Source organism: Ixodes scapularis, unplaced genomic scaffold (assembly GCF_016920785.2).
Source record: "Ixodes scapularis isolate PalLabHiFi unplaced genomic scaffold, ASM1692078v2 PGA_scaffold10__122_contigs__length_95168666, whole genome shotgun sequence".
NCBI classification, from domain to species: Eukaryota; Metazoa; Arthropoda; class Arachnida; order Ixodida; family Ixodidae; genus Ixodes; species Ixodes scapularis.
Genome location: NW_024609836.1, coordinates 17,505,579 through 17,526,000, shown reverse-complemented (window position 1 = coordinate 17,526,000; position 20,422 = coordinate 17,505,579). Strand labels below are relative to the sequence as shown.

The following is a 20,422-nucleotide window of genomic DNA, read 5'->3' as shown; positions in this document are numbered from 1 at the left end:
CACTGACGGGCGTTTCACGTGTCTCCCTCTTGCATTTGGCAGCCCATTTGAGCAGCTCACATTGGAATTAAGGAACGGAAACCAGGCCTGAATAGAGCTTCAAAAACTCTTCAGCGCCGACACCTGCCCCGCTTTCCAATATCTTGGCAGGCAGAAGCGACGAAAGTAATTGCAACGTACGCCGGTGCTTTTTAAATCTCCCATCAAACTGTATGATCAGGTAATCCATGAAAGGAAGGAACACGGAACGCTTATAATGCTCTTCCGTGCTTCCAGCGGGAATGTTAAAGCGGTGATGTTGCTGACTTGTTACTCGCGGCATCTAAATTTCAACTTCGGCTGTCTCGGCCATTTTAATGGCGGCTGAATACTGCCAAGTGGCTGTGCATAAACTTTCAAGTTTTTTTTTTTTTTTTTTGCTGTTTAGTCTTTTTATAACAGTATAGCTATCCTCTTGTATTTTGTCTGGCCGGCACGCGTTGGTAATGCAAGAATGCAAGGGGAGTTGTGTGCTGTGAGAAATCTTTTAGAGGTGGTGGGCCGCAACTACGAGGACAGTAGAACGGTGAGCCGCTACGCCCGTATTCCTGTAAATGGAGCCTGCTCCGTTTTGAAAAAGGACAATGCAGCTTTAGCAGTTTTACCTTAACAGCGCCTCCCTAATTTCTGCGTGAGCGTCCATACCGCCGAGTTCACCCTGCTTCGCCATTGGGGGGGGGGGGGGGGGGGCGCGAACGCAAGGCGAGGGCGAGTGTAATAATGCCGGTGAACCCCTCCCTAAATAAAATCCTGGCTATGCCACTGGTTGGGGGCACTGAAATGAACTACCCCCAAGGTTACATCATCGTGCATATTTAGCACGTTAATTTTGCTTTCCTTGCAGAGTGTCCCAATATGTGGATATATGGTTCTTAATCGAACTTATCAATAAATTCAGTCGTGCCCCCTTCTTGAGAAGTAAAAGCCTATAGTGTTTAAATATGAAATGCATCACAAGTCACTGACAAACCAGAAAATAAGATTTTTTTTTTTTTTTTCAGTTTACAACTATAAAGCGCGAGAGGTGCAATTCCCCTTCCTGATGGAGACGGGCCAAAAACAGAAACGTCAAAACACTGATGCGCCCGAGCTGTAGTGTCATGAACCTGCGGCCGGAGTAATGTCAAGCTCCCTTATGAAAATAGATTCCCCCAAAACAATCTGATTTCCACATTATTATGGACAGAGTAAAACTTTCTTATCTTTCCATTTCAAAAGGAGAACATAGAAACAAACAACCAATTGATTGGGTTGGGGAACAGCTGTTTGGTTGGTTTGCTCCTCTGCTCAAGAACTAGCTGGTACACCACTGAGGACAGCTGAGCAACGAGAGAAGAAACACCCGCCACAACATACCCGAAGAAAGTCATCAAGCACACGAGGCCATTTATCTTCTTTGAACCCTCTCGACCCAGTGCACTGCAGACAGATCGGGCAAGAAACGCTAGAGCTTGGAACAAGGACACCACCAGCCAGCCAGTCAAGATCCGCGCGGACACGCGAGAAACCCCCACACTTCGTGGACACCAGAAATTCGGATCGGCGAGGAGGCCGCGATGCATTCGAGCGTCCGTTCCCTAAATAGAGGATAAACGATGGAGACGCGATTAAACAAACGCGCGCTCCTCGCGGGCCCCAAGATTGCGGCCGGGGCGTCGAGCCTTTTCCAGAGAGCCGAGATTGAATAGAGGGTGCAACTCCAACCAAGGAGGGAGTTTGCAAGTTAATGGCGGACGCTACCCGCCCGTAACGTTGCCTCCTGCTCAGATTGGGTCTGCATGTACGCATGCGCGTGTATTCCAGTGGCGAGGAAGTTAAGCCAATGCCAATGAACAAAACAAGGGCTTCCCCCGACACAGTGTATCCACGCAGCGCCACCCAGCTCGCGTCAGCATCGCCAGCGTGAAATTCAGCGTGCTTTGCCGCTTGGCGCGGTACGGGGGTCCACCAACCATGACGTCATGTACAGGACACAGACCACGTGACCCCAAACGATCGCCTGGAAACGCTCTCGAGTCTAGGCTCCGACGCGTTCCTCGTGGCACAGCAGCGGCAGCAGCACGGCCACCCGGCTTGTCAAGTCGGGACCGGAGATAAGATAAACAGGCACGGGCGGCAGCGTGCGTACTACGACGCACGGCCGCCTCCCTCGCATACCGACGAGGCGTGGAGCCGCGGCGACGCACGACGACGTGTCGCACGCCCAACAGATTCACGTGGTGCGCACTCACGCGTGTGCATCGCCGGCGTGATTTATTTTCCAAGACAGGGGTGTCTCGCCTCCTCTCCAGTTCCCGCAAAATAAAAAATAGATAATAAAAAAAAAAAAAAGAGAAAAGAAAGAAAAAATGTGGTTCGCTCAAGCGCGAACTTGAACGAGACCGCCCTGCGTTCTTTTCCCGCAAATCTTGCGGGACGCACGCAGTTCGCGCGCACCACCGCACATACCAGTCTCCGCACGCACAAACATTTAACAACGCGTGAAAATGAATGCACTCGTCAGGTCGCTCGTCAAGCGCTGACAACTCAAACAACCGCGTGAAAAACTATTAAAAAAAAAAAAGATACAAATCCTTTCCCAAACAAGTAAGAAAAACGGTAGTAAAAAAGAGAAGGAAACGCAAAATTGAGTTCTTTTAGACACCGTGGTTTTGGAATCGCAACAGCAAAGCAGATCCGCCCGTATTCGTCATCAAATGTGCGTGAAATCGAACTCAACCACCAGTACGATTTTTGGACTTTGGTTAATTAACTGCGGGAATTAATGTGTCACTTACGGAACGAAGAAGAGAAACCCGCCTTTTCTTGTGCGCGCTAGTCTTTATTTAAGAAAAATTAAACAAACTTTATTTAAGAAAAATTGAACAAACCTAAGATCAAAGTGCCTCTTAGCTTTCCACGTCTTCTTTGCAGTGACGTACTCCTTTGTTTTAGCAGATGTTCGCTTTCCCAACGTCCACTTTTCTATCGGTACAGGGTGCAGCCCTTTACAGCAAAGTGTTAAGTGTTCAGCCATCTCTTTTCCTCCACACACTGTATCCTGATAATTCACTCTGTTCGCCACACCTTTGACCTGGCCTCAAACAACGAGCTTCCCACATAATTTTCGTAGATAGTTTCCTTAGCAATATCCATCTTATATACTACTTCTATACTACAAGTTCCCAGAGCCGATTTAGCTTGCATCCCTGCTTCCCATATTTCCGTCTCCGCTGCTTTAACTCTCTTCTTAACTGTCATTGCGCAATCTGCGTCCCCATTATTGTAAAAAAAATTTCGACTTTCTGTCATTGCCCAATCTGCGCCCCCGTTATTGTCGAAAATTTCCTCGCTTTCTCCACTTCGTATCGACGCCCTTCACGTACAAATAGCTAAAAACTCTCCGTGCCCATTGTTCCTCCTTCATGTCTCTTAGTCTCTCTCTAAAATCTATCTTACTACTAGCTTCTCTAACCTCAAATGATGACCATCCCATTATCACCCTGTATCCTTTAGTTCAGTATTTTACCATGCGTTCCCAACGCCAACCTACCCACGCCGCGTAGCTTTACTTGTAACCTTGCCTGGATATCAGATTTCATACACAAAACTGCGTTGCCAAAAGTTAAACTCAGCACCATGACTCCCTTCCAAATTTCCCTGAAGCCTTCATAATTCTAGAAAGCTCTATCCTTCTACATGGAATGGAGAGCGCGCTGGTAAGGATAAGGGTCCTCATGCTTTATGCTCTTCCCCTTATTTATATTACGTCTATTGTTCATTACAGCCTAAAAGCTGAAAATTCATCAGATATCTGTCTGGTCGGGTAATAACTTAGAAATAAAAGGAGCACCAACCAATCCCTAAAAACTAGGGTCCCAACACTTCAAACCGACTTGGTTCATTACAGCTGCATTTCTGTTGTACTGACCAGTTACACATTTTTCATGCTCACCGAGATAATCCGCACTGTCTCGAATCCATCCCCTAGGTATACTTGTAATTAGGGAGTTTTTGTAGACCGGGTTTCCCCCTCCGCTAAGCCCTCCGCAACGAAGAAGACGCTACTGCGCCTGCGCGCCCTTGGCCTTGACTGTAGAGCTCTGGGTATCGTAGCGGGTTGCGGAGAGCCGTTGCGGGACAGCGGAAACGATCTACGGAAACTCCCTACTAGGGACTTGTAGTAGACCGTTTCCGCAGCCCGCTAAGCACCCGGATAGCGCTCCGTAATCCGCCACAAGACCTTGAACTATGCAGACAAGGCTGGCGGCGTGCATGCGCAGCTGCGGCGTTTTCTTCGCGGATACCGTAGCGGAGGAGAAGAACGATCTACGAAAACTCCCTATTATCTACTCTCTTAACCATGAAATCTTGTATTTTAAGTTCTTGCTTCTCGACATCATTAAAAATCGTGGCTGCTCACTTAATTCTTGCTAAATTCTAGACCTAGCCTTTTTCCCTCGGTACCACATATATTCACTAATTCCTGCAGATCTGTAAGGTTCCCAGCCATTGACACTATATCATCTGCATATACAACCGTTGGTAATGCATGTTTAATGTTCGCCCCCCCCCCACACACACATACACGCGCACATACAAGAAAGCACAAAAAATGGGTATCATATTTATTTTTTATTTATTTTTAATATTGTGTGTGTGCCTTCGATGACCCACGACTTCGATTAAATTAGGTGGTCGCGTCTAAACCATAGGAAACGGCCCGTGACCACGGAGAAGAGAGTGAGCGCGACTCAAGCAGGCCAGTTGTCGATCGGCGGTTTTCGGGCGGAAAGAAATCGAATTTCGATGCGCAACTTCTGTTCTGAGTAGTTGGGCTCTCATATGCCACGTACAACTAAAAACCCCGGCGAGAATAATTATCCTGTCAGTGTCCCTTTAGGCACGACGTCGCAAGAAAATGTAACTGCGCGAATGGGCTCCGGAAGCTGGCTGCGACATTGTCGAAACCTGGCCAACACTGTCGCCCGGCGACGCACTCCCTCCCACGTGACCCGGCTTGGCGCCGTGCTCACATACCAACACGCCGCATAGAAAGAACTCCGAGAGGAAAAACGAGGCGTCAACAAAAGAAGTTCAAACAAGGCGCGTTTTCACACCTTCCTTCCCAAGGCTAGCGGAGGTAGTCGGAGAACAAGATACGCGCCTCAGTGAAAACAACCAGCACCTGGAGTCAAATAACCCGTTTTTCCTGCATGCTTTCGTGTTTTGTTTTTTTGTTTTTTGTTTTTCAGAGGGTCATTTGTTTAGCCGAGACATTTTAGCAAACGCCATTTCAGGAACCTCAGTTCAACGAACCCATTTCTCGTATAAACCGCCTGCGTAAAAAAGAAAAAAAAAAAGGAAGAAATATGGCGACACGTGTAATCGCATAGTGACGAAACACTGCCCCAGTTGAAAGATGATGAAATGCGCATCACTCCTGTCGATTGATACCCGGATGCTAACATATCAGGCTGTAAAGTTCTTCCCAGTGTTGCCAGATTGGGCTGCTACATTTTTTTCTAGTTGGCGTCAAAATTTCGTGGTTGGCTATGTGGCTATTTTGGGCTATTTCTAAGAATGCGGCGAACTTTTGTCGAACCTTGGGTTCGACGCCCAACTTTTAGGTCCGGCTTGTTAATTTTCAAACTTTTTAACCAGTTAAAAAAAAATATATCTTTTTGGCTAGTCGCGAGGACAGAGAGGAAGGAGAAAGGCTTCAAACCTCCACAAACTTCGGGGTTTTCACAAGGTGCAGTGAAGCAATGCTTGCAGAGTCCAAGCGGTCTCCCTACAGCGCAGTGGAGCTAACCAAACAGATTCCACTATTACCACAGGCCCGGTAGCGCGCCTTCAATCCGGACGCATATGGCTCCGGCCGAACGTAGACTGAACTCTCCAAATGCTGCTTTGGTGCCCATTGTGAGAATCCTTATAGCACCCAAGTTCGTAAAAATGAGAAGTCCGCAGGTTCACCACTAAACACTTGACTACCTTCCAGTCGTTGCCCACCCCAAGAACGACAACACAATCAAAAAAAGCGTGAACATGAATGGGTGACACTAATATGCTTCACAAAGAAAAAGAGATGGGTGCGATATTGGTAAGGACCTGAGATATTGGGGTTCCCGGTGGAAACACCCATTGTTCTGACTATTCTGCTTCTGTAATTTCTTTAACTGTATGATCCTATCTCCCGGGCTTCACAATAAAGCTGTCTGTGTGTTTTGTACTTCTGAAAACCTACGAAGGAAGGGGCAGTTGTGTACGGACTTCGAAGCTTTTCTTTTTCTTAAATTCACAAGTAACAGAATGTACACAAAAGGTGGTGCATCTGAGGGTTGAAAGAGATTGTAACGTGTATTGTACGAGTGTGAGAAATTGTCAATATAAGGCTTAAAAATTATTGTTTTTATCTTGGCTATTTTGGGCTATATATATTTTTTTTTTGCGGCTTTGGCTATATTTGGGCTATACTTCCCAGCCGTTTGGCGGTTTTCGGTGAGACCATTTGGCAAGACTGGTTCTTTCCCGCAATTCGTTGATCCTTCATTCGACAAAACAATCCGCTATCAACACACAACAAAGAAATATTAAAAGTCGTTTGAATTGGTTCAATATGCCCTGTGAATGAAGAAAAAAAACGGTTAATTGTTTTCGTGATATTCCATCGTCCTCCAAGGCTGGAAAAAAAAAAAAAAAAAAAAATACATATATATATATATATATATAAGGTGCCCGAATCCCTTTCTTTTTTTTTTTTCTTGAGCGAACAAAGAACACAAGCAATAACGGCTCCCTGGAATGAACTTTTCGAATTCCGTTTCCAACCTCTCGCACGTCAACTGAAGGGAGAAACAAATAAAAGGAGTAGAGTTATTGCCTTTGCGGCCCTGTTGCGGTGGTACAGCGCTACAACAGAGAATGACAAAAAAATAAAATAAAAAGCGAAATTCCAAAGTGTAAAAAAAAAAACAGACAAAAAAAGAATACGGAACGGGTGTCCGAGGAAGCAGCCCGTGGATGAAGTTTCCTGAAAGCGCAACTGCGGGCGCACGAGAGGACGTCGCCACGAGCCGAGAGGTAGCGCTGCTCACGCCACGACCCCGCCAACAGCGTCCACGACCTTTCCGGGACTTCCCGGAGCCATTCCCGAGCGCCGCCCACGCACAGCGTCCCGGCCAACCTTTGGCCCCCCAACTAACACAATTCATCCGATGGAAGAATAGGCCCGTTCATGACGTCATCGCTAGTGGATCCCCGAGCAGCCTCAAGCGGCAAACACGCGCTGAAGCTGGCCGAGAGACGCTGCAACGGAACACGCGTCCGTCTCGGCGTCGCGCTCCTCGTAACACTCTGGAAGACGACGGCGCTGCGTCCGTGCAGTGTTGAAAAAAAAAAAAAAAACCTTGTCTTTTATAAAAAAAAAAAAAAAAAAAAAAAAATACAGGGTCTTTCTATGTTATCTTTAAGACGACTTGAAAGCGAAAGCCCAAGCGCCGATGCATTAAATAGATACACATGATTTACTCGCTGAGTCATCCCTCTTTATGTGCTGAGTCATCCTTCTTAATGTGCTGAGTCATCCTCAATGTGCCGAGTAATCCTTTTGAATGTGCCGAGCCATCCTTCTTAATGTGCTGAGTCATCATCTTGATTCGCTTAGTTATCCAATTAGTGGTCATGTAAACGTTTTGGGACCTTTGGTGTCGCCGACGTGTTTTCGCTCAAGGACTTCGAAGGTCGACTGAACGATGAGGCATGTAAGGCTTTCGCCCTAATAATAATAAAAAGGTTCAGCTTCGAGTTCAGTACCACGTGACCTTCGAGATTGGCCGGGATGGATCGTCCGCTGCATCGGAAGTTGGAACGGAGTAGCGAAAGTGCCAAGGGCCACCGCTGCCAGCAAATTGCCGATCCAATGGTATACGAATGCTCACGAGACAACGCGAGGGAAATCAGCAAATACGCTAACGCTTCTAGAGGGCGAAGGAGGTTTATCGCGCGTGACACAGCTCCATCGAGCGTTCGTTAGCGGAGTGACGCCCATGGGCCATGGTATCACCCTAATCAGTGAAAAAACAGTGAGTGCACAGGCGAACTGGTGGATGTTGATCATGATGTAGAAAACCCGAGACTGTGGTAAAAGCAGGGAAACTTGGTCGAAGAAGAAAGACAGGGGAGAAGAACGTTCTTTTTCCCTGTTTTTCTTCTACGACCAAGTTTCCCTGCTTTTACCTCAGTCTCGGGTTTTCTACATCATGACCCTAATCAGACTTTAGTGGCTTCAACCGCACCGAGAAATCTTGCCGGCCCTAGAACGGGGCATTATACGAGGGATGGGCAGCTCACATTTGCACGACAATAAAAAAGAGCGTAAACACTCGTGGTTACTCGCGCATGCACCAACGAACAGAGGCTCCCGAGAGAACATTTCCCCGCTCGACTCGAACGGCTCCTGTGAGCTTCGGATTACGATACTCGACTCGGGAGGTGCCGGGGGTCGTCGGCGGATCTTGCCGCACTGTCACATCAGTTCCGCGCAGTATCCAGGTTGCATGACATGGGACAACATTACATAACGTGGCTTAAGTCACCATCGCAGCTCGGATACTGCTCTCTCGTCTGCTTGCCGTATTGCCCCGCAATTCACCACATCACGCCACCGCGAGGCTACACATGGAGAGTGCACGGAGACGACTTGGGGGGACCAGCGGCCGGGACAGACGCCAACGTTATTCTAAATTTGTCAGCGGCCGGGACAGACGCCAACGTTATTCTAAATTTGTCCATCTAATGATCAATTACATAAATTAGATATTTTAGTAGAACAATCCTAAAGAGGAACAATCTCGTGAAAAAACATCAACACGGGAAAAAAAAAATACAAAAAGTTCAAACACTTTCATTCAAAAATACTAGTCCGTCGTGGATTCCCAAAATTTCGCCTAGAATCTTTTAAAATACGCCTATATTGTTAGCTGTGGTGACTATGTTGTCGGGTAAGCGTTCCATTCAATTATTGTGAAAAGTGTGGAAGAGTTAGCGTAAGAAGTGGTGGACGCATATATATCGGTTGTTTATTACAGCTGTTATCTATATCGAAAAAAAAAAATGAAGTGGGAGGAGGAAATAGTTTATGTCTAATTGTTGGGTTATGGGTGGTAAATCTTGTCAAACAGTGTCAAACGAAATATTTTTCGCCTTGAAGTGAGTTCAGGGAAGTTCGATCGATTACGCAATTCGGACACGCTCGTGTAATAAGAATAATCTCCACACACATTGTATTGTTATAAAATAAAGGCTAATATTATTATTATATTATGGGAACGTCCTCAGCTGTCCAATGCCCACTCCGCATGACCGGTCCGACGGGCGAACTGGACAAGCGGAGAGCGGACGCGTCGCCGGCTATTTTATCTGACCCAGTGGTCGACAGATCGGTTGCTTGTCCGATCGTTCCCGATAAGGTGCACTGACGTCCTTGGGTCCAACAAAAGTAGAGCCGCTCAAGCTATGATCGCCGTTTTGGTTCATGGACCGAGCAGTTTCTCCTCGACCGGTCCATTCTCGATGAGCCGACCTAAATCCCCTGGGGACAGGTACTTCATGGAGAAGTTGCTCGAATACCGAGATGTTGTTATCCAGACACTGGCGAAACAAGCCCACATATACGCACCGCCACCACATACGGCGTCGGTGCTTGACGGCATTGAAAGGTTAATTCCTCGTCCTTATACAGCATCACTGACAAGTAAATTGCATGCACAGCGCCAAAGACGCCTATATTGGACAGCGCAGCATGCACTGTGCAATACAGATGTGTGTGGATGGTGCAATCTTTTTTTTTTGGAACCACTACACGAACAGAGCGCCGGTACAGTCGGTTGTTGTGCTTTCACTTTTAAGAAACTTGTCGGGGAAGCGAATGAAGGTATGTGTAGAACGAGAAGAATGCCGCGATAAATAACTATTCGCGCCGAGACGTTCCGGTGGTGCCCTCTTACGGCTCTTATCTTTGACGACACGACCAGGATTTGTCTCACCGTGACGTCACCATCGAGTAGTGTTGCTCTTGGCATCGTCGGTGGCGAACGACATGGCTCCACGGTGTGCGTAACTGCACGGGGAACATCATCACGCTCTTAAACAGTTAAGCTTGACAGTGTGAAATGGCACAGTCTGACATGACATGGACATCCCACTAAAGTCACTCCAAAGCCACATTCTTCCCCGATTTTCTTGGAAGCGCCGCCATTTTCGTGCTTAAGCGCGAAACACATGTACGACGAAACAGTCCGATCCGACGACCGACCGCGCAATACGACGGTCGGAGGCGAGGGTTTTCAACGCTCTCCGATGCTACGAAAACCCTCTCCCCCCCCAAGGTCATTCCGGCAGTCCGCACGTCGGATCGGACGGTTTCGTCGTACATGTGTTTCGCGCTTAAAGGGGCACTGACACATCAAAATCATATTTTTTTTTTATTATCCGAAACGATTGAAAACGATGCCGGGACATTACCCTCAAAATTTGAAATTTGGGAATTCAGTATTTGTGAAGTAAAAAAACAATTTCCAAATGCCGAATTCGAAGTTCCCGCGCGATCGGCGCCGGTGCCTTGACGTCAAATATTGCGGAGTCCTGAGAGTCCACTTTCTTTCACCACTCCCTGCTGTTGCCGTGGCGACCCAGAGCGAGGAGGAAAGCAGCGAGCGCCGGCGTTGCGGCGGACCGGTTTTGAGCGGTGTCGCCTGTTTTCCGTTGGAGGATACAAATCCAGGAGACGGCACCACAACGAACTCCCGATTTTTGGTTTTTCAAAAAGAAGGGCCGTAGTGCGTTCGCAATTGCGTTAAAAAACATGTTTTAGGATTGCCGTCATTAAATGTTATAAAGATGTCGCCTACAAAGCTTCTAAATTTCATGATTCTTGACGTCACGAATCAAAAGAAGGGAGGAGGCGAGAGGCGGGAGAATCAAACGCCAAAAATAAAAAGGCGCGCGCGCGCGCGGGAAATTTTTTTTTTTTTTTGCGATGCGGTTTTTTTTGCGTGTCTATGACTGCAACTTGCATCGTTCTAGACAATAAAAATAAATACGACCTTTGGGCTGTCAGTGCCCCTTTAAAGCGCGAAACACATGTGCGACGAAACCTTCCGATCCGACGTGCGGACTGCCGGAATGACCTTGGGGGGAGAGGGTTTTCGTAGCATCGGAGCGTTGAAAACCCTCGCCTCCGACCGTCGTATTGCGCGGTCGGTCGTCGGATCGGACGGTTTCGTCGTACATGTGTTTCGCGATTTAGTGCTGAGCGGGCGTAATGCAAGCACTCCCTGAGCTTCGGACGGGGTTTATGGGGTTAAGACCCGTTCACACTCTTGCGACCGAGCTAGACCGGGAGAGACCAGACCGGTTTTTGAGACTTTTGCGATCTCTTGGGACCAGCTCCGCTGCAGCGCATCCGGTCCTAAGAAGTCGCAAGAGGCTTAAAAACCGGTCTGGTCTCTCTCGGTCTTACTCGGTCACGAGAGTGTGAACGGCGCTTTACTCTGAAGCGCAGCTCATTCCTCTGCACAGAGGTCCCGCTACAGACATCATAGCGTTTGGCCAATCATGGAAAGCCGATCGCAGCGACCCAAAACAGGAATCCATAAAGGGCACCGCCACTCTCTTATGGTTCCTATCCCTCACGTCACAACCAATATCATTACTAGAGAGCGACAAGTTGGATGGTGCGTGTGCTTGCGGGTTTTATGGCCCAACAGCAACGGAGGCAACACTGCGCGCGCCCCAGGCTAAACTAACTGATGAAGCTCTTATGGTCACGTCATTACGAAATGGCGATCTTGAAAATAGCTAGGACTAAATCTGGTGTATAAGGCCAGTACTAGTAAGAAATGCCAAAACTCGACCAAGAGGGACGGGATGGTGCTTCCCCAGAGAGGAATGAAATGGAACAATTTTTTATACGGTATCTAAAAAACACTCTGGAAAATGAGCACGTCGTTCAGTGTCAAATCCTGGGCAGAGCTTCAAGATATGGAGAATAGTAAGATAGTGTCCACAGTGCTCAAAAACTAGTAGATCCTCCCCACAAAGGAGATACCTGTGTGTAAGGAAAGAGTGACCGATTCGAAGCCAGCACAAAGCAACTTCGTGAAAGCGGATCTTAAGTGAGGAGCTCTCACAGGACCCGAAGGACTGGTTTGGTTACATGGAGCTTGTTATTACACTCCATGGGCCACTCCGACTGTCATAAACGAAAGAGTGACGGTTTAATTAATGGTTTGACATCCTGATAGGGTAAGCTAGTTTGATATTGAGAGCAGTTACCTAAAAATGCACCGAGCCTGTCAGCCTCGTCATTACCCTTTATTTCCACATGACTCGGAACCCAGCAGAATTTTATATTGTGACCTTTACGTAAAGCTCCGTTAAGTTTACTTCGCACTTGTTGAACAAGCATAATCTGAGTGGCTTTTGGGGAGCATACTGCAATAATGGCACTTGACAGCCCACGAAAAATACGGCCCGTATATAGTTTTAGTCTTCAGAATAAATTCCAGCACAAAAGACAAAGCATAGATTTCGGCACTAAATATACTCGCAAATTCATTAAGAAGTTTTACTCTTCCAAAATGACCCGAGCGCACTGCACAACCGACAGAAGATGAAGTCTTGGCACCGTCAGTGTAAAAGTGAGCATAATCACTATATTTCTTTTCCAGGAGTCAAGAAATTCCTGTTGAATCGCAAAAGCTAATATGCTAATCTTATTAAACTTAGTAAAAATCCAGTCGAGAAAAAAAAAAAAAAAAAAAAAGAAGAAAACATGCACTACATTCCAGGGGGCAACCGGACTACGTTTTGAGTTAGGTTCATCCAGACGAAGTTGAAGTGAGGAACAAAACTGCTCTATACGAAAACTTAAGGGTCTGACAATGCTTGGCTTATTTTCGAAGAGATGGTAGAATTGGGAACTTTGTCCTGAATTATATGTTGGGTGATCAGGGTTGGGCTAGGGTCGTAGACGCGCATGTTAGACTGATGTACAGGCGTCTTTTACACAGTGAAATGTCATTTGACTCCGTATACAGACTAAGTACAGGGGATGTTCGAAAAGCACCCGTTGCCAAACTCAAACCAAGATGATGCGCAGGATCCAACATTTTGACAGCAGGCGGGCAAACCGATCCGTACACCACAACCCCATAATCAAGACGAGATAGCACATGGGCGTTGAGCAAATGCAAGATACATTTCCGATCCGACCCCCATGACTTATGAGCCAAAACTTTAAGAAGGTTTGTGGAACGAAGGCACTTTTCCTTGAAAAATTTCAGGTGTGAAACACAGGCAAGTTTTTTCTCAAATATAACACCAAGAAATCTGTGCTCTTTCCTAACAGGAATCAGAGTCCCATTTAGTTCCAAAGCTGGGTCTAAGGACAGAAAGCGGCACAGGGAAAAAGGCACACTAACTGTCTTTGCAACAGAGAACTTGAAACCATTTTCGTCTGCCCACTTACAAAGTTTGTTTATAGGCAGTTGTAACTGCCCTCACACCTAGAAATATTGCAAGATGTATATCATCAGACGGGGGTAACATTCGTGCAAGAGAATTCATTTTCAGTACAAAGTAACGCTCAAGATGCCTCACCGGGGGACTTTGTTTTCCTGAACAAAAGGATTAGACAAAGTACTATCAAGCCAAATTTGAAAAGTTCTGTTTGTTAGGCCTTTATGCATTGCACCATCAGACCACGGATATTGCAAGCAAAGAAATCTCGTGGGGTACCGTATCCCCAAGCTGTATCATATGCCTTGTCTAATTCAATAAAGACTGCAACACAGTGCTGCTTGTTCACAAATGTCTCGCGTAAAACGGTTTTCAGGCGTACCAAATGATTGAGGGTACGTCTACCCCGGCGAAACCCACACTGATTTTTGTCAAGGACATTTTGCTTTTCTAATATGTACACTAACTGCCCGTCTATAAGCCTTTCAAATGTTTTCCCGACACAGCTCGTCAGAGTGATCGGGTGGTAACTTGATGGTAGTGAAGGGTCTATCTGTAGTTTTAGAAGCGGCATGGCATGTGCATGCTTCCAGACATATGGGAAAACAGGCTTTTTCCGACAAGAAATTAAAGAACAAGAGAAGAATTTTTAGGGACTCAGGAGACAGGTGACGGAGCACTTCATAGTGAACTGCGTCCGGCCCTGGTGCAGAAACTTTCGTTATGCCAAGTGACATGTCAGGTTCACACTGGGTAAACGGCTGGTTATAAGGCTTCGAGTCTCCTCCAGGCATAAAGACGTTGTGTCGCTCTGCACGAGATTTAAATCTGTTGAAAGAATTACTGTAGTTCGCCGAGCAGGATGTATTATAAAAATGTTCCCCAAGGATGTTGCTGATGTCAACTAAAGATGAAGAAGGGACATCAAGAGTAGGAAATGTGTCAGTTTATATTCCTGTATCTATCCTAAACCCCTTTGACTGGCCAATTTCCATTTTGACTGCTTCCTGGTCCAATGGGCTTAAGCTTTTCACTGCCTAAACTCCACAAGATTACGTGAGGTAGGGTACCTGCGAAATTTGCCCCAAGCCCTGTTTTGATCTCCGCTAGGGTTGTGGCACACTATTTGTTCCACCGTGGTTTGCATTTCTTTGGCATTCGTGGAATACACCTCAGCAGCATTTAGTGTCAGTTCAGTAATATAGCGCAGCTTCTCCGGGTAACATAGAAGAGAGCACAGAAGGGTCCAAAGTGCCATGTAACCCAAAAGGTGACCAGCCAGCTTTCTTTAACTTCCCCGTAGGAATTCGTTTTAAGAGTGAGGGCAGCTGAACAACTCTGTCTAAAACAATCGAAACGTGACCACTACCAAAAGGGTTGTTTAAAACTTTCCAAGCAAGGAAAGAATGAAGGGGATGAAATCGACAGATCTATGGATGTAAATGAGGTGTGAGCTGTACTGAAAAATGTTGGGTCTCTCGCATTAAGAAGGCATAGCCCAGATGCCAATAAAAGACGTTCGATTACACCTCCACGGGAGTCTTGACAAATACTACCCCCAAGGGGTAGTATTTGGTAATTAAAATCGCCTAGTCATGAAGGGTTGTGGGAGGTGGTCTACAAGACCTTGCCGTCCACTAAGATGTAATGGAGTGTTAGGCAGTAAATAAAGTGACACAACAGTTATGAGGCGGTCGAAAAGAAGGCGCACTGCCACGGCTTCAAGTGGTGTGCAGAGTGGGACCTCAGGGCAGGTGACCCCACCCTGTACCACTGCCACACCACCAAAGGGAGTATCACCAAACAGTCTTAACTAAAGACCCAGTGACATATCTTAAAATTGAGGGGAACGATAATAGAGATGAGTTTCCTGAAGAGCAAGAGCTATCGGCCGCAGCTCCTTCATAAACTGATACATATCAACAATATTCTTAGAAGGCCGCGACAGTCCCATTGCACAAAATGTACTTTTACCATTTGTTTATATCAGAAAATGCATACCAATAAAACTGGGTAGTGAAAAAGATTAAAACTAAGCAGAAAGACAACATGAACACTTCAGTGCAGTAACCGGTTTTTGCTCGTCATTGCACAGGTCTGCGACTGCCACTCCATATGCTGTTTGAGTTGGACACACGAGCAGTCGAATTGTTGAACTCCACAGACAAGTCCACCTTTTGAGGCATGCCGCTGGTATCAGCCAGAGTTTTATTGCGACTTGGATTGCGGGGCCCCAATCACCGCCAGCTGAAGAGGCAGCGGAGGTGCTGGGCAAAGCGTCTTTTAACTTGCCCGCTCCGGCCTCTTGAGTACCGAGGGAGCAGCACGAGAGTTAAGCCACTCTTTGGAGGAGGAGTCCCTCTTGAGTGAGTCGGGAGGAAAGTCTCTCCTTCTCACTGGAGGAGGACCTTGGAGTAAGGACAGACACTGGCATTGCCTGCCTGTCCTGAGACTGAGGCCAGCTGGTGTGCTCCTTTCAGAGGGTGGGGGCTACTGCCCCTGCGGGGGTTTGGGGCCTGAAGGGCCACTGCCAGGACATCAGGCGAGACCTGGGCAGCCTCCGATTCCATTCACGGTGGAAGGCCCCTGCGCACCGCATCGGAGTACATACCTTTCGAAAGGAAAGAGAATATTTGCCTGCCTCTGGATAGACGATTTCTGTGGCTCTTAGGATGGGGATTTCTTTTTCCTGCAGCCACAAGGGGCAAGGGCGAGAGTGACTCCTGAGGTGAGTCCTCAAGGAGTTACCTATCCCTCAGTATGCTTCCATCCTCCTCCTCAAGAGCTGCGCTTTAATCTGGCGTTACAGGGAATTGTAAACGGCTTTCATTTTTAATAAGAGTTTCATCTCCTGAGCCATTCAAAATACTCTCAGAGGTACGACATTGCTGGAAAAAAAATCAACATGCTGGGAATATTTTTTATTGCTTAGGCAGTCACCGAGAAATTCCCTACGTTCAGAACGACCAGTATAAAAGACGGAAACGCAGAGCTCGGGTGTAGTGTTCGGGTTAGTGTGCCGTTGCATTGATGTTTGTATGTGCCATGTATGTGTATGTACTCAATGTATGTTCCCCTGATGCTTGTAGTATGCATAATGTGTGTATAGTAGACGATCCCGAAGTGCAATGGAGGCCTGAGGAAATAAAAATATTTTTGTAGAACATGAACTGGGCGGTACCTAGTGCCACAAGCAATTACAAGTAATTGCAAGTGGCTAGCCTAGCCACTTGCAATTATTCTGCTTGACCCTGCCATCTGGTGGCAAGCGATTTAACCTTCTTTCACACTATGTGATCAACAGCGGCTTTGAGTTTGTTCTTTTGAGAGCGGCTTTTGGTTTCACGGATTGGCTGCCATTCCTCCGAGGTGCGGTTAACGAAAGAATTGTGACTCAAGGAACAGCAAAGGTAGGACGTAAAGTGCGTGAAGTAACTGGGTATCGGTTGTCTTCGTTTAACACCGCAGTGCTGCCGACGAGAAGACTGAGTAACTGCTTTCGAAATGCAAGCTTCTGTACTAGGGGGGGGGGGAATCTGGCTTCGGAAATAAACACAGCTCGTGGAAAGCTCGTGTTACGCTTTTATCTGCTGCTCCTCTCGTCCCGTGCAAGAGACGTAGCGTCCTCGTTGGGCCTTATTAAGCTCGACTTGCTCTATTCAGGGCCGCCATAATGAGATGCACGCGACGGAGGAACTATTTGCTCCCCTGCTTCAGGGACGAAAGTTTCTCCCTTTCTAAAGGAACATAGGTTACAAGACCGCTCCTCCCCTTAGAAAGGACTATCCACACCCTTTTTTCTCAGAGGGCAGGCTTGGCTTAACCACCAGGATGCCCTTTCTACCGGACACGGGAAAGCCATGCACAGGCAGGTGTGGGTGGGTGAACCCGCATGGCTTGGGGTCTGTGGCCACGCCACTCACCAAACACCTACTAACGCAGGTGCCCCCTGCGGGGTGGGATGGTGTGCAAAAAGCGCAGTGGAAGCCGAGTCCTAAATCAAAACCGTCAGCGTTGACATTGCTCATATTTCTGTCGATGGAAACATCCTACTCAAGACGTCAAAGTGAGCATTTCGTGAATTGTGACAGGCTGATTACAGCAACGCTACTCCCTGGCGGCCATAGCCAAGTTGGTTGCTGCTGAGCGCGAACAAACAATGAGTTTGTACAACGCTTCCACAGAGCACCCATTAGGCTACTTCACACACTCTGTCGGTTCCATCAAGAGCTACCACGACGACAGCGACGACCGGGACAATTGAGACTTACAATTGCTCCACGAAGCTATATATAGGTTTGCCAAGTTCCCTACGGGGAACTATTGTCCCCGTAACTTCGTCGATGATGTCGTTTCGGTTTTGACGAAAGCTACCCAACTGTTTGAACTAGGATTTAGAAGGTATGCGGAATCTCGTTCTGCGCTCTAAATGCCGCCTTCCTCCTCTGCTACATTTGTTAGGGAAGTCACGAATATAAAAATGGCTGTGCAATGTAAGAACCTGTCTCATCTCTCCCCCAAGGAGGCTGAAGGGGATAAGGTCTAAGCTCCAGTACTCACCCAGATTGGGGAGACTTCTCTTTAGAACATCTTAACTCCTGCTTCGCTAAGCTAGACTTGTGTACAGAAGAATTGTGCTGCGACTTTAACTGATGGTTATTGTGAAGGTTACGTCAGGCAATGAGCACTTGACTTCTGGCCCACCAGTTAAGCCGTCTAGTGCATATGTGCATACTACTGTATTCATTCTCTATACGTGTGAGACGGTCGGTCTTCACTGGTAGTGTTGTGTTTTACGAGACTGACCCATTCACGTCTCGCCCAGAAACCGCTACGATCATGCCTTCGCACCCTTGACTTTGATCCAAGGTACCCATGGTCCACCTTCACAAGGCTCTAATCTATTCACGTTTCATCCGAGCAATGCTTTATACCTTGTTTGTCTCACGCAGCCTACGTAACCCAAGTCTCGTAGTTCGTCTTTGTCTGGTGAAAGCCCCCCAATTCTTTGTCTGCAATCAGGACATTTTTGAGATATACCATTGTGAACAGTGGGAACAACACAAGTTCTACACGTGACGTCATGATGACGTCAGCGTTCCAATGGTCATTCCTACTTGTTCTTACCGAGAAAAAACGAATTCGGTGGTGCAACACGCCTGCCGCAGAAGGTATGCACGCAGCAGCAAGGTTCTTTTCAATGGCCGCTGATGTGACGTCAGCACAAGCCGTGCACAGAAACGAGTGCTCTCAGGATACGAGTCAACAGTTCTAATGATTCCAAGTAGAGTGTACTCGAATGCACCGTGCAGTTTCGTCACTCACCAAAAACGAAGCGTCTTTAGACGAGGTTATGACAAAACCAATGTCCACACAGTACTATCCACTACGCACTCCCAGTGTGAATGGCCGGAGGAACGACTTCACGGACTGCGCATTGTGGAACGCTGTATCACGCCCGAAACAGCTGTCGCTTTCAGACGCTCATCAAAACGCACCGGAAAGCCAGTGAGTGCCTGTACACACCAATTCATTTCAGGATAATGTTCAGTCAGACATTCCTCGAGGATAATCACCCGGATAGGCCACATGTACGCTTGGGGACATTTGGTGGCTTTCTGCTACTTTTGGGTACGGTTTGCTGTTTTCGGTTAAAACCGATAACCGATTATTGTCCGCCCAAAATAATTCTTCAAAGCTCAGTTTTCACCGAAGAAAAGTCGGTATGTTGGTATTTTAAAGTGGCAAAACACAAACAATAAGCATTCTTTTATAATTTTTGGTTGGGAAGGGGAGTCGAGTAGTCATTGTGCGATTTTTCTCCTTTTCAAATTGCTTTGCTTGTCAGCTGTCCTCAGGATCGCTTTATAGAGGAAAGGGTTCAACTATACGCAGTCCTTCAGGGGTTACATTTTTGTTCTCCGTTGTCACTGACGGCATTGTATGCCATTGCCAAGTTCACAAAAAGACAAGCAGATGAATGGAGGTACAGTGATATGATTAGTCTGAGTCATTTTTGAGCACCTTTTGAGAGGCCAAATTTCCATTTTTGAGGAGAAAAAAAAGTACTTTTTGAGCAAAAGCATATGCTTTATTTGTATTGATACCAGTGCGAATTTTATGTCAGCAAAATTGACACGTTTATGTCTACTTTGCCTTCCTGCTTCTGTGCAAATATTGGATGGCATCAACAGCATAGAAGGTTTGATTCCCTATACTTGCAGACAACTTTCTGTGGCATTTCAGAACGAGTGAAGAGTGTGCGTGCACAACTTCGATCGGGGCTCAACATATGCCAGCGCCTGTGCACCCATAGCCTTGACTGCATAGCTAGCAGTTTGATTGTGTGAAGAAGTATGAGGCACAGTAGCAAGATGCTGGGTGAGCTAGGCATACAAACTGCTCTACATGGCTATTTTAGGTATGAAATCAAACGTAAACCAAATAGCACATTCTACTGAAATAATGGTACAACATAATTTCGAGCACCCAAACTGACGTCTTCTTCAAGTTCTAAAGGTTGCAATAAAACTGCAATTATTAATATAGATTGAAAACACAGCTTTTGTTGTTGTTTTTATGAATAAGAATGACATTGCATAAGTAGAACTTCATAACAAATATCAGCATGTAAACAATAAATATGCATTCTTAAAAACAAAACAAAACACAATACACCCAACACATTTAGGTTATTCTCAGGCTTGCATTTACTGCTACCGGTAATCTAGTTTAAATTTACTGCAGTATATGTGGCATCGAACAGATGAAACCTATATAAAAATAATAACTGAACGAGAGTTGATATAAAATACAAAACAAGATGCATAAGGAGCGGTTTATAAAAGTTCTTCTGGAACACTCAAGTATCCTCGATTAA

At 46.6% G+C, this 20,422-nt stretch overlaps 1 protein-coding gene across 3 annotated transcripts in view; it reads right to left on the bottom strand.

The window, feature by feature from the left end:
• LOC8039870 (serine/threonine-protein kinase PAK 4) overlaps positions 1-20,422 on the bottom strand; it is an 84,341-nt gene that overhangs the window by 52,705 nt on the left and 11,214 nt on the right. The window contains exon 1 of one of the 3 annotated variants that reach the window (XM_042287451.1): positions 13,684-13,706. The exons of the other annotated variants lie outside the window; for them this stretch is intronic. The gene's annotated coding sequence lies outside the window, so the exon portion shown is untranslated. Of the gene's footprint in view, positions 1-13,683; positions 13,707-20,422 lie in introns of those variants that run through there. 3 annotated transcript variants of the gene reach the window in all.